General features: G+C 45.8%; 1 protein-coding gene across 6 annotated transcripts in view; it reads right to left on the bottom strand.

Moving 5' to 3' along the window:
• Positions 1 to 19,463, bottom strand: part of GSE1 (Gse1 coiled-coil protein) — a 427,626-nt gene that overhangs the window by 104,623 nt on the left and 303,540 nt on the right. The gene's annotated exons all lie outside the window — the stretch shown is intronic.

Genomic DNA, 19,463 nt, shown 5'->3' with positions numbered 1-19,463 from the left:
ACTCGCCAGTGCACTGGGGCAGGCGGCATATGCTGCTGACGTTATCTGTGTCGCTGCGCTGTGTTAGCTGGAGAAATTGATTAGAAGGTTATTTATCCCTGCGTGCACAGGCTAGGGCCATAAAACCCGGGCAGGACGTGCTGTCGACAGCTGTTCTGGGGCCGCGTTCCACTTCCCAGGTGTCAAACAAACATCACCCGTGTGCACCAGCCTGCCTGGTTAGCGAGGGCTGCAAACTGCATGCTGATGATTGTGCCAGGAGCCCCCCCCCCCACTCCCCAGGCAAAGCACGGTGAGGAAGGAAGTACAAATTAGCAGAACAACAACAAGGGCCTTATTCCAATGGAGGAAGCAGTGTGGAAGAAGGGGCACAGACCAGGCCCCACTTCCTTGTTTGTTTCCTGTTTCTGATGGCCAGGTGTCAAGGGTGTCATCTGATGACAGGTACAGATAGAAAAGTGATGCCCCCACCATCACAGCACAACAGAGAATCAAGAGCAGGAAAGCATCCATTCCACGCCTCTTCCTTTCAGGTTGCGCGCGCGCGCGCGCGCACACACACACACACACACACACACACACACACCTTCCAGAGCAGGGGCTTGTCCTCAAATGCCTATCAAATGGTGGAATATAAACAAGGGAGGGGGAATCAAACCCCTTCATGTAGTCCAACACTGTGGTAAGCAAGAGGCTAGGCCATTTGGGATGGTCCAGCAGGGCTCTTCTTATGACTGTGTTGTCACTTAAAACAAAATCCTTGCATGCTGAAAGTCTCAGGTTCAATCCCTGGCATCTCCAGAAATGGCTAGAAGAGTCTCAGCATCTGAAACCCTGGAGAGCCTCAGTCAGTCAGCATAATAGAAAGTACTGACTGAGCTACATGAACCAATGGTCTCAGTGCAAGACAGTCATTACTGTGTTCTTGCTTTACTGACAGAAAATAGAGGAGCAAGGCTATTCCCACTCCCCCTGCTTTCAATCAATCAATCAATCAATCAATCAATCAATCAATAACACTATGTCTTAAGTGAGCAGAGAGCTTTTGCACTGGGCTCCATCATAATAGATCTGCTAAAAATCAGCAGCCTCAAAAGCCACCTCACAGGCGTCAGATTAGCAACCCTCATCAAGGGCTCCTAGCCCTGAGTAAGGAACTCATGGCTTGCTGCTGGGACCAAGTCTAGGTGGGTTCATGGAATGAGAACAGATATTCTGTGCAACATCATTCAGGTAACAAGGGTTCCAAAGTATGGTCTGTAGACTTAGCAGGCAATGCCTGGATGAGTGATAGCCTGGGAACCACATATATGCCACCTTAGGTTCCCTGATGGAGGGAAGATGGATATGTTTTTTTAAAACAACAATAACTCTGTGCCCATCTGCACAAACATCGCCTCCATCATGCCAATTCTGAAAGAGTTGCTACAGCAGAGAGCTATTGGTGAAAATGATGGGTTAAAAACTCTGCTCAGCTGGAAACTCACTCACTGGTGCTAGTCCTGGGGATATTCAACTCATTCCCTTCACAAATACTGTTCTGAAGAGGAATATGGGCTACACACCCTTTGCCCATTAGCATCCTCCTGGGAACGTGCCAAGGCAATAATAAACAACAACCCACCATAATGTGATGGCCTAGCTAAGCGAGTGAAGACATTGCTGGCAGCTGAACCGGTCAGGCCGCTAAGTAGCCGCTTACTGGCAAAACGAGGTCTGTTGACAGCCGGCAAGTCACTCTCTTACACTCTGGGATTCTGCTTGCACATCATGGTCAGATAAACAGAAGCTGGCATTTGAAAAACGAGCCCCCAGCTACCTGACCCTCCGGCCGGCGGGCCTTGTTCCCGGCAGGGGAGGGAAGTGCCTGGCGAACCGGCAAGTATTCTGAGAGATCAGGGAATCTCCCGCTTCCTCACCAGGCAACTGAGCAGATGACCCAGTGAAAACCTTCATGTCTGTCTCTCCTTTGAGCCGCTCAAGGAACAGGTCTCCTAACAAAGAGCTCGGAGGTGGCTGGATACCTCCTTTTATATTTCCACTTCAAGCGAGACAGGCACGTTCCCACTCACTCCTGAGGCTTTCATCTTGTCATGCAGCGTGTGTTAGCGGCTCAGCTGCTTTGGACTCTTTTCTCCCTGTGCCTACCCGCCTTATGGGGGGGGGGAGGAAGGGAGGAGGGAAGAGTGACTGTGGTGCTTGATTCTTGCCAATAGGATCTGATTGACTGGCTTTTAATCTTAGGGCTTTATCTCCCTGCTGCCAAGTTACAGTGAAGTGGATTCTTAGAAGCAGGAAAGCTTGGAGCAGCGGGTGGCTCCGAGAACGGCTGGGAGGCTGTTTTCTACCTCTGGCAGTGGAGGGGAGGGTGATGCCCAATAAGAATTCTTCAATCACGATGCAACGTGCAATTCTAGGCCTTTTGCTTAAGTTGGCTTGGTTCTGCATAAAGAAGGGATGAGGAGCCCGTGCCCCCTCCAAACCAGCTGGATCCCAACTCCCATAATATGTGACCACTGGTCATACTGACTGATGGAAGGAGTACAGCTACAACTGGCGGGTCACAGGTTGCCTATCCCTGGCATAAAATCTTATTCCAGGATTCAGGCTTCCAAATAATGTGGATTTTGGGGACCAGAAAACAACATATGAATGCAAAACATTGTGTCAGGCCAAGGGCTTCCTCTTGTCCAATGCTGCTTCAAATGTATTCTCCAAATCTCTCAAAACTAGCTCTCCATCACAAGCATTAAAATATATGCAGACAGCAAGGTTTTCCTTTTGCTTTCAGGCTTGCTAAAAGCCACCATAACATACAGTTAAAAGGAGCAGCCAAGTCCTTGTAATCCCAAGAAGGGAGAAGAGGAAGACAGCACCACAGTGTGGCCACAATCCTGCAAGCCTGCACAAGGAACTGCAAATGTGCAGAAATGCACTAAGGGTTTTTTTTCTTTTCTGAACAGCAGAAGCCTCCTTCCTCTCCATACACAATCTGCATTGCAGCATGCTTTTAAACAAGCCTTGTGCTCATCTCTGGATGACAGTCCCAGAAGCCAAGTCTTCACTAACAGGGACAGAGAATTCAGAAGCTGAAGAATATCCATTAAGGAGGCCTTCGCCCTACATGTCCAATGAACAGAGCAGGCTGTTCTTGGAAGGCAGCTGAGACTGCAGGGGAAATTGTACAAAGCTCTAAACATAATTTCTCACCATAACCCTAACAACAACCCCCCTGTAAGGTAGACCAATGTTACAATATTCATATTGCTGAAGGGAGGCAGAGGCTGAAAAAGGGTCTGTTGCTGAGGTCTGAGACTTCACCTGAGGTTGACCAAAAACTTCTAAGGCTCAACTAAAATGTTCCGCCTTTAATTCTGCCAATCCATTTGCAAGTGGTAGGCCGAGGGAATTTTTTTTGATAATTTTCAGGAGTGGGGACAAAACTGGTGACAAATCTACATCATTCTGAGGGGGCAGGGGACAAGGGTGAGTCACTGAGAGGATTGCCACAAGCAGCAGCAAACATAGTGGGCCCCAGGGTGGTGGAATGCTTGGAAGCTTTCGCTCCATCCTAGGGCCTCCCTACCTTAAATTCTGAAAGTTTGCCAGAGAGAATCTCTTTGGAGAAGGGAGGGAGGTTGCTGCTTCCCTTAAATGTACAACAGTTGCCCGGCACTTTGTATAAAAAGCCTTTAATCCTCTCAGTGGCCTCTTCATGAGCCCCTTTATGCCAACTCCTTCTACCAAGTCTTCCTAGAAGGGCTTCAGGGCAATGCAAAATAAGGCAATGCTGTCATGGCGCTCTGAAACCACCTCAGGAAGTGTGGCAGGAGGGAGGGAGGAAGCAGCCAGCCACACTTCCTGGTGTGGTTCCATTGTGACATGACACTCTGAAGACCTTCTAGGAAGTGTAAATTGGCATGGAGGGGACATGTGTTCCTGTGAACTTTTCAGTGCCCTTCTTTTAAAAGAAAGAGCAAAACATGAGAGACCGTGGCCACCTCATATGTTTAGCAGCAGCAGCAGCCACAGCCCAGGCAGGAAGTGAGGAAGGGACCCTTCCTTGAACTTCAAAGAGCTACAGTTCTCAAAGTAGTTTAACAATCAACTCTGGAAATCATAGCTTTGTGAAGGGAATAACTCTCTCCTAATGACTCTCAGCGCTCTTAACAAGCTACATATAGCTCCCAGAATTCTTTGGGGGAAGCCATGTTTAAAGCAGTATCATAGCGGTTTAAACTTAGGGTGTGAATGTGGCTTAACTCTGCTGCTGTCCTCATCGTTCTGTGTTGAGTTCTACACAGGCAACTCTAGAGACTCAGGAGGCGGAAGCTGACAGCCAGTGCCACCCCCTGGACTGGTTTTAAATCAGGAGGTAGGCGTGCGGGGGCTGGCTGAAGACAGACTGATCTTGGTGTGGCGATGTCCCTGCTTGCCTTAATGGAGTAGTCTCTACTGGTTTCAAGCAGAGCGGGATGTTATCAAGCATCTCTCAAACTAGTGATACCAGGGATTGAACCTTGGGCCTTCTGCATGCAACAATAAGTTGAATAAGCTGAAGCCGGGTGGCAAAGTTCCTTCTCTCCCCCCCCCCAAATTTATGTCAACATAGATGCTTGAACTCCATGGTGTAAGCACAGTTGTCAGATTTATGTCAACATAGATGCTTGAACTCCATGGTGTAAGCACAGTTGTCAGGTGCAGGTGCAGCAATAGTAGTAGTAGTAGTAGTAATAATAAGAATAGTAATAATAACAACAACAACCTCAAACGACAAAACAGAGGGGGAAATTCCTGCAGTCTAAAACAAATGCCGCCATAAAGAGACAGGAATGGAAGAAAAGCTCACTCTGCAATTAAGCAGTTTTCTGCTGTATAGTGATAATCACCTAATTATACTATTAATGGCAGTTCAACCTGCTCAGAAATAAAAGGACATTCTTCCAGAACAGGATACCAGCTGTTTGTTACAGATGTCAAACATCTTTAAAGGCTTATCATTAAAAAGAAAGGAAGGGGGAGATCCACCTTATAAAACTCCGATTTAGGCACCCACACTGAAGACACACTCTAGTCCCACCCTTTCTGTACTATATTAACTTGCCAAAATGCCCATTTCTGTCTGCCCCACATCACTGGGGGAGAGGAAGGGGGAAGTTGGACTGCACATAGCTTTTTCCAGATTATTTGTTGTTGCTTAAAAAAAATGTTGGCTGTGTCTTTCATTCTTTCCAATTAAATAATTCATTGAGGAAGAGGAATGTTGATCCAGCAGAAGAGATGGCTTGATGACTCAGTCTGCACGCCCTGGGTAAACAGAAACTGTAAAATACATTGTCATCCCAAGCAGTTATTTGCTGCAGCCAAATTTAGAGAGCCACGGGCTATTTGCGGCAGCCCCGAGACTGCCATGCTTGCCGGTCTTCGACTTAGGGTGCATATGTTCCAATTTTTATCTAATGCCAAGATGCTCTTCCAAGTGCATGGGTCTCTGTGACATTTGGAAGATCTAAGAGGGAGGGGAATATTTTGAATTCATGTCCACAAGGGATTTGGGAAGGGGGTGGGGTGGAAAAGGTGCACGCATATCTTATCCATTTTGGATAATCTATAGCAAAGGTTGATTTGGAATGGAGCAAAATAAGGAGCAGTGTGCTAAGAAAGGTTGTTCTGTGGCCAGTTTTTCTTCCTATCCTCCCCTTCTCCCAACAGCTCATCCACACCAACAGAAAACGCATTATCTGTGCTGACATGCAGCTAGTATGTTTGCCACATTTCAAACCAAAAGTGGCTGCAGCCGAATGTCAAGTGTTCACAGACAGTCACACATTCCCACTTTACACCGGGGTCAAACTATTTCTTCATCTAACCCAGTATTTACTCACGGCAGACCGGCAGGGCCACGGGCAGAAAGAGAGGTCTTCTCCCATCACCTTGTGCCTGGTCTTTTCAACTGGAGATACAAAGCACTAAATGCAATACCTTCTGTATACACAGCATGCAGTACCACTGAGCTCTGGCCCCTCCCTGGTGTGTGTATGCTCTCATTAACTCTCTCCCTCTGTGTCAAAAGCTTTAGGATATCTTTCAGGTCAGAGAGCAGCTTGGGGAATTGTAAGATATTACTATTCCAACCAGGATTAGAAATCTGCATGCACAATGCAGCTGTTACTCATGTGACCCACATACACCTCCAGGTAAATCTGCCTTTGAGTAAAGAAATGCCACTGGACATCAGGCTTAACCCAGGAATAAAAGAGATTAAAGAAAAGGGGGAGGCAAAGAGGCAAGGCTGTGACCTGGGAATAATTTGCCCTTCCACATTCATTTATAAAGTCATAAATAAAAGCAGAAGTCTGCTTTCTGCAGATAGGCAAGCATGCTCTACCCTTCCTCCTCTCAAAGGCTGTTTAGAGGGACATGGCAGGAGAAGGGAGGTAGAATTAAAAAGGAAACCAGTGATAACAAGCAGGCACATCAGAGCATGGTTTCATACAGATAACATGCCTTAGTAGAGCACAGAACAAGGGATCAAGACTCCACAAATTGCCCCCAAGGTCAACAAGAGGGGGGTGGAGGAAGAGAATCTCTCTCAATCCATCACTTGTCAATCTACGAGTGCCTTTACAATGCACACATGGCCTTGGCATCTTGAAAGCTGTTGCTCTGATATTTGAAACTAGCCCTGAAACTCACTCTCTCACACACAAAATCCAGGAAGCATTTGGGAAGCCATCAACACACATGGCGACAACTTACACAAGACCAGATAAAAGTTGGAAGATGGGGGACACCTGGCTTGCCAGTAGTACATGTGAAAATGATTCAGGGGCCTTAGTAGACCACAAGCTTCATGAGTCAACAGTGTGATGCAGCAGCAAAAAAAGTGATTGCCATTCTAGGCTGCATCAACAGACGTATGGTGTCCAGATCAAGGGAAGTTATAGTACCACTCTATTCTGCCTTGGTCAGACCACACCTGGAGGATATTGACAAGAGTCTGAAAACCAAGCCTTATGAGGGAGTCGGGCATAAGAGGAAACTGAAAGGTGATATGACAAAGGGCTGTCATGTGGAAGATGGAGCAAACTTGTTTTCTCTTGCTCCAGAAGGCAGGACTCAAACCCATGGATTCAAGTTACATGAAAAGAGACTCCAACTAAACATCAGGAAGAACTTTCTGACAGTAAGAGCTGTTCGACTATGGAACAGACTTCCTCAGAAGGTGATGGACTTTCCTTCACCGGAGGTTTTTAAGCAGAGCTTGGGTGGCCATCTGTCATGGATGCTTTAGCAGAGATTCCTGCATTGTAGAGGAGTGGACTGGGGGACCCTTAGGGTCCCTTCCAACTTTACAATTCTATGATTCTATGAATGAGGAAGGAAGATCACAATGAAGTAAATGACACAGCTAGAACAGCAAATGTCCCCAAACCCAGGTCTTCAAAGAGTTAGGTTGCATTCACATTGCAGTTTATTTTATTTTCCTGATATTTCCCTGTTAGTCTGCACATTTTATCTGAGCTTACATATAGCATAAAGGCAGCTTCCAAAAAACTAATGGAATGGAATGATACATAGTGCAAGTTTAATGCTCATTCTGTGTTATTTGATTCCAGAAAACCTCCATTTGCAGCCTCTTCAACCTGCAAAAATTGCGGGAGTTTTCTGCAGCAATTTGCCTGCCTTTTTAATGGGTTCACGTCACAGCCACTCACGTGACAAGCAGTGAGGCGGCATACTAGCATGTGCTATGCTCACTGCCGATTTTAAGGCTCGCACCTTTTGGTCTGATGAGAAAACGTGCCAGTATTTTGGCAAGGCGTACGTACATACAGAGTGGGCAGCACACTGCTTGTTGCTGCTGTGTGAATGACATTTACTGCAAAATGGCAGCATAGTGGTCGAGATGTGGCAGAACAGGTGGGCACAGTGTGAAATGAACATTAGAAAACCAGGCTAAATCCCATGTGTGAATGCAGCTGTAGAGTGAGCCTCCATGAGAAGGAGTGCCAGGCTACAGAAAACATCTTTATTGCCCTTTTGCCCTACACCTGCTCTGTTTTTTTAAGCCTTTGGTTAACTTTAAGTGACCAGGGCTTCTGTCCATCTCTCATCAGTGTAATTTATTTAATTCATGTATACCCTGCTTTTCTTCCACGCTGGAGCTCAAGGAAGCAGGACTTCCTGTGCGGAAGGTGTCTGCACCCCAGAGCTGCGCAGAGGCAGGCCAACTTTGCAATCCACACCTTGCTGGGGACAGAAGGGCAACAAGCTTCAGATCTTCATTCTAAATAATGCAGAAATGAACCCTGTTTGATGGGGTTTATGTTTAGAGCATGAAGGAGACTGCTTGGGGAATGTTAAGGTTAAGTGGAAGGAGAGCTGACAGGAGGATGGAATGACAGTTGAGAGTGGGTGGGAATTTGGTTGGTTTACAGGTGGGAGAGGGTGGAGGGGATTATCTGGGCAGGAACAGGTCGAGGAAACTACTGGCTCTAATTGCATTCATCCCAGACTCCAGGGAACTGGTCTTCATCCTTTCTCAAATAAACATGCTGCCTGTTTTTAGCCCTGGGTAATTGGAAGTGAAGCCCCTGCTCCAAGGGTTGGAACACTTGCCCAGGTATGTACATCTGTACAGTAGTTCAGCAGTCAACAACATGTTGTTTGTGGGAGCACAGAGGTTTTTTCTCAGTGTTTCCCCACACAGACTGAAACTAGGCTTAAGAGAAGCATTATATGATAGCCCATATAAAAGGCTGTGGTGTGTACCTGATTGCAATGTGAATGCATCAGTTTCATTGGTTTGCAAGTGTGCCCACAGGCCCCCATATGTTTGACAACCCTTGCAATAGTCTTGCCACAGAAAGACTGTAATGATTACATATCTCCTTCTCCTCTCCCACCTTAATCTCTGGATTTGTACAGTCAGCATCACTAAAGTGTACAAAAAATCCTTCTGGAATTCCATACAGCAGCATTTTATTCTACAATTTGAGAATTATTATTTTTTTAGTTTATGCTTGTATAAGTGATAGAACAATGATTTCAGCCTCTCTTTCACTAGAGGTTGATGTGCAAACACACTAAGGGATGGGGGAGGAATTTAAACAGTTTGCATTTTAATGCAAACATACATAATTTGCACTTCCCAAACTAACAAGTAACCTGAAACACAGCAGTCCTTCAAAATTCACACTTATCCAAATGTTGTGATCCATTCTCCAACCAAAAACTGTACCAAAAATTGTATATGCTAGTGAACTTAATGTACAAAAATACAGTGGTACCTCGGGTTAAGTACTTAATTAATTCCGGAGGTCTGTTCTTAACCTGAAACTGTTCTTAACCTGAAACACCACTTTAGTTAATGGGGCCTCCTGCTGCTGCCACGCTGCTGGAGCACGATTTCCGTTCTCATCCTGAAGCAAAGTTCTTAACCTGAAGCACTATTTCTGGGTTAGTGGAGTCTGTAACCTGAAGCGTATGTAACCTGAGGTACCACTGTACCTTGTATTAGGAGAAATTGCCTGTGAAAATGTGCCTAGCGGGCAAAACCCTGTACAAAAATTCATGCTTTTGGAAAAACGTGCACAAAAAATTCTTTAAAACTTCCATGTGGACAAACTGATCTTAAGGTTGGAAAAAAATGAGGACCTGAGAGACACTGAAAATTGGCAGATTTGTCCATCTATGAAACACATGCAAAACACAGGGAGTGATATGTTCTGCTAATGTGTAAAAGAACAAGCTGGTCCTTGCTTTCCATAGCCTGTCTACGTTGGGAAGGGTTGGTAAAACAACCCCTTGGCACAAAAGGATCCAGTATTCACACACCCCATCTGGCCTTCCAAGAAGAGACAGGCCCAGATTGCAGCTAATGGGCAATGAAGCATTTTGGTGCACCTATCACTTCCAAGGAATGGGTTCCAAGCAAGGGGACAAAAACAGAGTCAGGCCCTTCCCCCTGGCCTTCCCCAAGACTGCAACAAAGCAAAACCCTGAGGTGACAAACCCACAGAGTCTCCTGCCTCTTCCCTCCACCCCTTTACAATAGTATTGATTTCTTCTGCCTGCCTGCCAGCAGGTCACTGCGTGCCTTCTGCCATCTCTTTCCAGCATTGGTGAGGGAGGGGGGAGGAAGGAAGCAGCACTTAAAGAGAGACCTCCCTCCCCATCTGCCTCCTGCAGTAATTAGTCCACTGAAGACAAGCCATCTTCTCTCCCCGCCACCCCGCATGCTTTTTTCTTGCATCTCCTTTCTTTCATGTCTTCTCTCTTTCTTGCTCTCCCCCCTTCAAATAATCACAGGGTGAGAAGGGAGGGGGGACCCTCAAAAGTGGTTGACACAGTTGCCATGCCAACAGAATTTAGGGCCTGCCAGGGGAGGAAGGGATGGGCATTGTGCAGTGGGGTTAATATGGAGCTAATCCTGTGTGAATTCTACAACTGAAGTGGGAAACACTTAACACCTGAACACACACACACAAACACATATACAGAGGCAAGCATACAAAGCAAGCAAGCTGGCTGGCTGGCAATATAGATGCAAGATGGGGTCTGTGGGACTCAAACACCACTTTCTGGTAAACATGGGCCACAAGCATTGGCCACAAGCCTAGATAGCTTTTTGCACGGAGGCAGGACTGGTGACATGTTCATGGAGAGACTGAGTAGAGCCTCCATATTCTAAGGCAGCATACCCCTGAATACCGGATGCTGGAGATAGGCAAGAGGGGATTGGCCATTGCCTTGATGACCTACGTCTGGAGCTTCGGGTTGGCCCCTAATGGAATTTGCATGCTAGACTCAATGGACCTGTGATCCAATGCAACAGGGTTTGTTCAAAGCCCTTTTGGAATTTCAGAAGGAATCAGGTCAGATCAGGCCACCAACGCTGGGGCAATATCTGGGTGAGCTGGAACTGAGGGCACAGCAGTGTTTCCCCTCTGTGAACTATGGAATATATTGTACTTATAAATCTTTTCCTGCAGCCAACTACTAGTAGTGCTGAATCCCTGTTGCATGCCCAGTTCATTGGACTGCAAATCCTTATTTCTAGTAGAGTTTAAAGAGCAGGTGTTAAAATGTCACTGTGCTCTTCACAAGTTCTCTACCCTAATGAGACAGGAGGAGCGGGTGGTGGCGGAAGGGTTAAGGGGCTATGGGTTATTTTGCAGGCTCAGAAAGGATCAAGGCCTTGCAACCAATCCTTGCCTGCAGCAAATTCAGGGGACATGAGATATGAGCCATTCTGCCAGCTGGAATTACTGTCAGTCCCCAGCTATCTGGCAACCAGTATGCCTCCCACACTCCCTCTCAAGAGAGAGAAAGAGCAAAGAGACTCCTCGCAAGCGCTGCTGCCTTTGATTTTCCAAAGATAAAGCATTTCCTCCACACACACCCCTCAGCTCCCCCAGCTCTCTTGCCCAGCCTTTATAACGAATTTGGGTCTCTTTGAAACAAGTCCCAGTTGATGAGGATGCTGATGGTGTTAACGCTCCCGCATCCCTCTTGAGCGGAATAGCAGCTGATTGCAATTTCCTTTTATTAATGACTCGCTGAGCAGCATGACCTGGAGTGGTTGGGAAGGTAATTTGAGTGCAGCCTCCCTAATACTGGAGAACAGTTCTTGTGCTGCCAACAGCTCAAAGATGCATCGCTCCTTGCTGCTGCTTCTTTTCCACTGAAGAAGGAAGATGGGAAGAGAGAGAGACACACACACAGAGAGAAACACACAGAGACAGAGAAAGGCACTTTGATGATGAAGCCATTCCTCAAAATATGGACATGCTGGAAAAAAGATATTGCAACCTCACCTCCCAGCTGCTTGCTCCCATCCCTTGCCCACTGCTAAGCCAAAGGCCTCAGGTGTTTGAATTTGTTCCACCACCACAACACAGAGCTCTGGGGTGGGTGGGTGTGCATGGAGAGTCAAAAGAGGCTAGACAGGGCCCCCATGTCCAGACAGACTCAGAAAACTGCCGTTGTCAAAAGAGAGACTCCGAAGAGGGAATAAGGAGCACTAATAGGGTCAGCCCACCTCAGGGACATTTTAGGTGGTTGCCTGAGATTGTAGCGGGTGGGAATTGGGATTGAAAAGATTTTGGGCTCCTCCAGAAAATTATCAGATGAGAAAATACAATATAGTGTACTAGAACCCAGAAAGGGCAGAGTCTCTGGCAGTGGCTGCAACCAGAAAACACACACCCTTAAAGAGAAAATGTGAACTGCCTTGAATGTATTTTATAGAGCAAGGTGGGATATAAATTAGTAAAGCCAACAAATAAGATGCAAAAGGAGAGGGGGAATGTTTGAGGCAGAAGTAAAGCATATGTGCAAACTCTGGTCTTCAAAAGGCTCACCTCCTGAAGTTTGAGGAGCAGCTCTTAAGTTGAGGAGCCTGGTGTCCACTTTAAGACCCACCAATCCTTCTGACAACACTCCCCAGGTAATAACTACTTGCTCCATTTTCTAACATGGGAAAAGGACAGCACAGCAGCATCAATGGCAACAAAATGCTTCCATTTGCTCACCTTTTTATGACTATCCATGACACATCCACCTACTGGTTAACAAGTACTAAAGCAAAATGTTCAGCGGTAAGTTTTGGATCTGCTTGTTTCCACCTTTACTCCATTATGGACCTCTCTCAATAGCCTGGCAGCATTCAGGGAATCTGGTCTCAAGAGGAGGGAGGAGAGGATGTGTGTGCAAGACAGGAGGGGCAACACACACACACACACACACACACACACACCCTCTACCTTATAGCTAGTCAAGCCACTGGTCCATCTAGATCAGGGCTGCCTACTTCATGTGTCATGTGTCAGACCTTTCCTCACCCTTGCAACCTAACTAGGGATTTGGGGGGCTGAATCTATAGCAATCTGGATGCAAAGCCACCACTGAGCTACAGACACAGCTCATAGAATCGTAGAATTTTGGAGTTATAAGGGATCCTGAGGGTCATCTAGTCCAACCTACTGCCATGCAGGAATTCTGCCCACAGTCTTCCCTGGGTGGGCTCTAACCACTAGCCTTCTGGTTAACAGCCAGATGCATGGACCCATTTGAGGATGATAAAGAGAAAGACAGGAAGAATCACCAGGCAGAACAGGAGGAGCTAGTCCAAGATGGCACAGATACAGTTATGGTGCCTGATGGCACTTTCTAGAATGGGAACAATCTCTCTGCCTTTCTTCCTCCCCCTCTCTCTCTCTCCACTCCCACCCCCAGTTAAATTCAATTCGGAGAAGGTTGAAATTTCTATCTGCTGTGACCCTACCTGTGCGATTAGCATTTCTAACGTCTTCTGGTAGCTTGGAATGGCTATGCACAATAATTTCGCTGTTTGACAGCAGCCTGAACAGTCCACACATAATTTTCCTTAATTGCTTCGGATCTCACAGCCTGACACTTCAATGCACCTTCCCTCCCATTCCACCCCACCCCACCCCGCTCTCTGGTGCTTCCAGAGAAGAAAATAGACCACCTGATGGATGCCCAGAGAAGATGATGGGGGTGGGGGAACTGAATTAGGAAAGGGAGGGGGAATACATTAGAGCCTTTGGGAAACTCGCTGGAACTGTGTCCGTCTATAGCTTCCTATCACATCCTGGGATCTCTTTGCATCTGCCTAAAATAACCATCCCTAGATTAAATGCTGGTTGGTTTTTACAGGGAGCAGGAATTAGTGCTTCAGCAATTACAATAAAACAGAGAAGTTTCACACGACAGGAGGCACCATAAGTAATTCTTGCTTGATTGGAGCATGTAAATAAAAATGGGGGGGGGGAGGATGTAGTAGGGAGAGAAAGAAAAAAGGAATTCTCCTCGTCTCTGCCCAAGGACCTCTCAAGAGCCTCTGCTGCCTGGTTTTACAGGACAAAAGCATGGAGAATTCACGTAGTCTTTATCGATTTCTATTTTAGGCACGAGAGAAGCAGCCCAAGCAAAAAATGCAAACCAGGTCCTGTCATCTCTGAGAAGCGGAAAGACCTCGTCAAGACAAGAGTTGCCGGGAGCAGGGTTGCGGACCGCACCGGTGGTGCGAAAAATTGCCACAGAGCACAAAGCAGCATTCTGCCTGAAATACCAAGGTTTGGAAGGGGTGGAGCATCTTGATATCCACAATTGGCCTGACAACAACATCATCATCAACAACAACAACAACATCACAACAACAACAACAACTGGCATCAGCACACTTGTATCTGCTGGCTTGGTTCAGCCCAGCATACCTGTAGAACTGCCTTCATGATCCAGAACAGCATTCTCCAACCTGATGCCCTCCAGATGCTTTTGGGAGCACTGGCTGAGTCTTGTACTACAAAACATCTGAAAGGCACCAAGTTGAGGAAGTCTGTTCCAGCTACAAAATAAGGCTTAAACACAAAGCAAAGGCAACTTGACCTGACACAGCTTCCCAAACAGATGCAAATGAGCCTCCCTTCCTGCCCATACACAGGTGCAATCAGGCTGTTCAAAATATACAGAAACTGAGGAAAGGGGTTACCTGGCTTTCTCCTACTACACTCAAGGTTTTTATTTATTTATTTTTGTAGAGTTGTCCATCACAGACTGCTGAGCGCTGCTTATTATAGGGCCATCACCCGATAAAATAAATCTTAATTATTCAATGAAATCTGACCAGGGGTGGGTGGGGGGAAAGCACGCATACAGTATAGCTGGCACCATCAAGAAGGAGGCATTCTCTCTCGCATGAGAGACGGCAGGAAACGCCTCTTCTTACAGTGACACCAGCCTAACCACAGTTACTGGAAGTATCTATACTGGAAACAAATGAGGTCCTGCAGTGAAATGTTAGCAGGAGATGCCTTGGTTCAGGGTTCCATCTGTTCTCCCCCTCCCCACAATTCTATCTTCCCAGCTTTCATTCCTCCCCACAACAATCCATCAATATCCCATGCCCACAGGGCATGGTCTGTCCCCCTACGGCTACTCCCTGCCTTTTGTTTGGGCAGTGTTGACACACTTGTGTCAAATCCCAGTAACATGAAGTTCTCAATGGGTAGCTCTCTCCCTTCAGTTCCTTGTGACACTGAAAAATGGCCTGTTAGGTCATATCCACACCATACATTTAAAGCATGTGGTGTCCACCAAAGAATTCTGGGAACTAGTTAAGTGTGCGGGAATGGTAGTCCTGTGGGGTGGGGTAAACTACAGTTCCCATGATTATTTGGGGGAGAGGGAATCAGGTGCTTTAAATGTATGATGTGACTATTAGCTCTGTGTGAAACAGGAAGTGACCTATGAAGAAAATGAGGTTGTTTTTCCTACCCTTTATTTGTATCTATGGGCCTCTGTCCTCCATTCTATTACCCTCCCCACCAAGTCTCTCAAATGTTCAATGTCACTGAGTTATTATGGGGCTTTTAGGGGGTTCCTTTCCCTACAGATTAGATAGATAGATGATGGATGGATAGATAGATAGATAGATAGATAGATAGATAGATAGATAGACAGACAGACAGACAGACAGACAGAATTTTTATACCTACAGATGCTTTGTATTTCTTCAGGGTTACCCTGTACCTACCGTCACTTTGCCTCCTGAACGGATGTGTGCTTTTGGCTACACAAGCATGAACACAGGATGATCTGAATCTGTGTTAGCATGTACCGTATATCTTTTTTTTAAAGTATCATTTGCCCTATTATTTGGGTGGCATCGTTTAAAATTAATTTTTGGGTTTTACAATCAATTCAACAAACCGATTAATCAACTGAATGTTGTAGCCATGGGAGGGAGCTGCTGGTCACAAGCTGACAACAGAGATATAAAAAGCCACTTGCTGATAGCAAGCAACAATAGCTTCCAAGTGGCTAGAGAGAGAAACTTGACCAAAGCTGTGTCTCCCTGCAACTCTGCTGCTTTTAGGCCATCACTGTGCCACAAAATAAGAGATAGGTATGCATGGGGCAGGTGAGTTGGTTAACTTTTCAGCTTATTTGCAAGGCTGGCCTACTGCAGGGAAGAAGTGTGGTTGTAATACCACCTCTTGTATTCCCCAGCACAACACATTTCCTGGTAGGGAGCCAAACATCAAGCAAAGAATTTAAGTTTGGGGAGTAGCAGGCTGCGTGGAAGTAGGGATGCTGCTCATAAACACAAATCTATGGGACTGTTGTGTGGGAAACTGGGGGTGCATTCACACCATACAGGCAACTCCTGGTTTAGGCGTGTCCAAATTATGTGCAATCATGTACATGTGCATGGCGCCAAACCTGGAAGTAGCCCCCAAATGGCCTTAAAGATGTCATGAAAAAGGGCAGAGGGGCAGAATGAAATGGGGGTGGAGTGAGGCAGGCTTACGTGTGCTCTGCCAGATGTACGGAGGTCCAGAATGGAACCCCCGCACAAAACGAGGATTGCCTGTACATTTAAAGAACTGTGGTACCACAGTCATGGATTGCCCCAAGGAATTCTGGGAGTCATCATTTGTGAAGGGTGCTGAGAATTGTTATGAGACCCCTGATCCTCTCACAGATCTACAATTCCCAGAGTTCCCTGGGAAGTGGGATTGACCATTAAAGCATTCTGAAGACTGTAGCTTTGTGAGGGAAAGAGGTTTCTCCTAACAACTTTTGGCACCCTTAACAAAACTACAGCTCCCAGAATTCCTTGGGGGAAGCCATGGCTGTTTGAAGTGGCATCATAGTGTTTTAAATGTATGGATTGAATGTGGCCTGGGTGTTCATTATACCGTAAGTATACTTCTGCTCGCAGGTACTTCTATTGGATTAGTTTTCTCTTATATGCTGGGCTGTGTATCTTAATGATTACTGAGGCTGTGTGTATGTAATAATGTGTGGCCTACTTTTTAGCTGCAGTTTTATAGATTATAATTACTTATAATTGTTATATTGTTTTGTTAATGATATTACAGGACTTGGCAGGGTCAAATTTTTGTTGGCCCACAGGTTGTCATTGTGATGTTGTGTGCTGTGACGGTGATGCACCATTATGTTTATTGTTGCTATTGTTATTTATTGTTTATTAATCACTTTGGGAGTCACTTGAAGAGAAAGTAGTACAAAATCAAAACAAAGGAAGAAAAAAATAGCAATACAAACTTCAGGAATATATTCACATGCCTTTCCCACTTCAACACCTGCCTAACCTCACAATACTCAGTACTACAACACTTAGAGACTCACAAAGTTCAGCATACTTGATTATCAGGGCAACTTCCTCTTATAGGTCTTATAATAATAATTTTTAACAGCATTCCCTGTTTTCCGCAGAGGAAGCTGTACCTTCATTTTAACTCTCAATTTCTTTGAGCAACCTCCCAATCTAATCTTACATCTCATACCTCAATTGCAAAAATCAAAATAGTAAGCCACGTTCTCCTAGCTTTGGCATATTTTGGGTTTTTAGTTATATCCCCTTCCTAATGCAGACTGTAGACAGGGCTTCTAAGAAATTGATGGCGGAAGCCATTTCAGTCAAGAGGATCCAGGCACAATGATGGGCTGTTGGTCAGGAACAGCGGGACAGTTTTATTTATTTATCTGTTTTCTTCATTAAAAAATTACTTGATTGTAAAAAACCTCAGTACAGTTTACTAAGATAAACCGCATTATTGCTCTGTTTGGAATGAATGGAGCAAAACTCCAGATTCACACAATTCCTTGCTTGCAACTGGGATAATAGATATCAATATATGAAAGAAAGGAAGAGAGTATTAAAGAACCTGAAAAATAGCACAGTTCTGGGTTCAATCTGCCCATAAGGTAAAATGTAATGTATGAAGGCAAGTAATTGTTGAGCCTTCCCAGTTGTGGAACCTTACCTGGGTAAATTCCTCACAGTGGGGTCCCACCAGAGCTCAGCCCTGCAAACATTTAAGAGGCAAGTAAAATAGATTCATTTTATAGATGTGTTTGGAATATGCGCATTGGGAACTGAGCAAAACTCATTGGTTGGAAGATTATGAAAGTACATAGGACTTGAAAACAAGCACTTGTTGGTGAAGTGCCTAATATGGGCTTGCTAAACTCATCATGTGTTGATCCCTTCAAACAAACAAACAAACTTTTGTTTCTGATCCATGATGACAGAATAAAGTCAACATATGCTAGGGATTGTGTGGTTGATTTTGTCAAATTCAATCCCTAGCTCAGATTATTACCATTCACTGGCTTTCGGGTAAGTTAGGTCAATATGGAAGGTGACACAGACCAGTTAACCTGTGTGTCCAGTTTACCTGCACTCCACCTTGAAACCAGCATAGCTAACTAGATTTCCTTTCCCAAAGGTGGTGAACTTTCCGAGCTGAAGCCACTCAGAATGTGCAAGGAATTTTGCAGTAACACAATTTTCAGCTGAGCTAGAACTGAATGACTTGAAAATGCAAAAACAAATGAGATTAAGCAACTCATCTGGCAAACCCTGGAATGAACACGTTCACACAGACCCAGTACCATAGCTTTCAGAACTAAGTCCTGCCTCTCCTACCACAGTCCAGGAAACTTTGCATCAGTTTAAAGACACACTTTGCAAAGAAAAGAAAGTTATTCCTGTAACTAACTGGCACACGGAAAACCCATTTCCTGAAGCCAAGCCTTCACAATCAGCCTGGGTTTAGAAAACCACTGCTGGTGCAGAGTTGATAGACGAACCTCGGGAAGTGGGGAGGGAAGCGGATCTTTCTCCTCACTTCCCCCACCCCAGTAAAACCACAGACAAGTAAGAAAAAGTGTCACCAAGCAGCCAAAGGCAGAAGTATCACTGGTGCACCTTAACTTTGCCCAGGTGACCCATTTCAGTAGCTAAGCGACATGGAAGAGGGGGGGGGGAATTCTCCACACACACCCCATGCTCTGTTCCGTTCCCATAAAAGCAGCTGCCTTAAAATGAACCATTAAATTTGCATGTCGAGAGACACAAGCTGTAGACCATGGATGGGGTGGGGTGACAATCTGACAGTTACTACACTAAGCACAGCCACATACACAAGATACACCTACACCTCTTGCTGGCCCAGAAGAGGAAGGTCTCCACGATGACACCTGCCTTCCACCAACAAGCCTCCCCCTCCTCAAACTGTTGGGATTCAGAGGATGGGAAGGCATGTGGGGTGCAGGGAGAAGAGAGGGAAATAAAATCAAACAGAGTAAGCTGTTGGGGGCGGGGGAAGGAGAGGCAGAGAGAGAGAGAGAGACTCAGAGTCGCCACTTTGGGTCTGTCTGCTACATGATCAGAGCTCACCCATCCGTGAAACAATATTAGGCACCAACTCGAAAGTAACTTCACACCACGCTTCTTAATTCACCTTAGATTACTTAAGTGCTTTTGCTGCTCGCTGCTGAATAAAACAAGACTCACCACTTAGGAAGCCAAGCAGGGTGGACAAAAGGAGTGAGATATGCTATATACCCCAAGGGCCCAAGGTGAAGCCCACAGGCGCTCATGTTGCACATGGCTTTCA

The sequence above is a fragment of the Podarcis vaucheri genome (genome assembly GCF_965113315.1).
Source record: "Podarcis vaucheri genome assembly, chromosome: 7".
NCBI lineage: Eukaryota > Metazoa > Chordata > Lepidosauria > Squamata > Lacertidae > Podarcis > Podarcis vaucheri.
Note: the sequence above shows the minus strand (reverse complement) of the source record. Positions and strands in the feature narration are given on the sequence as shown.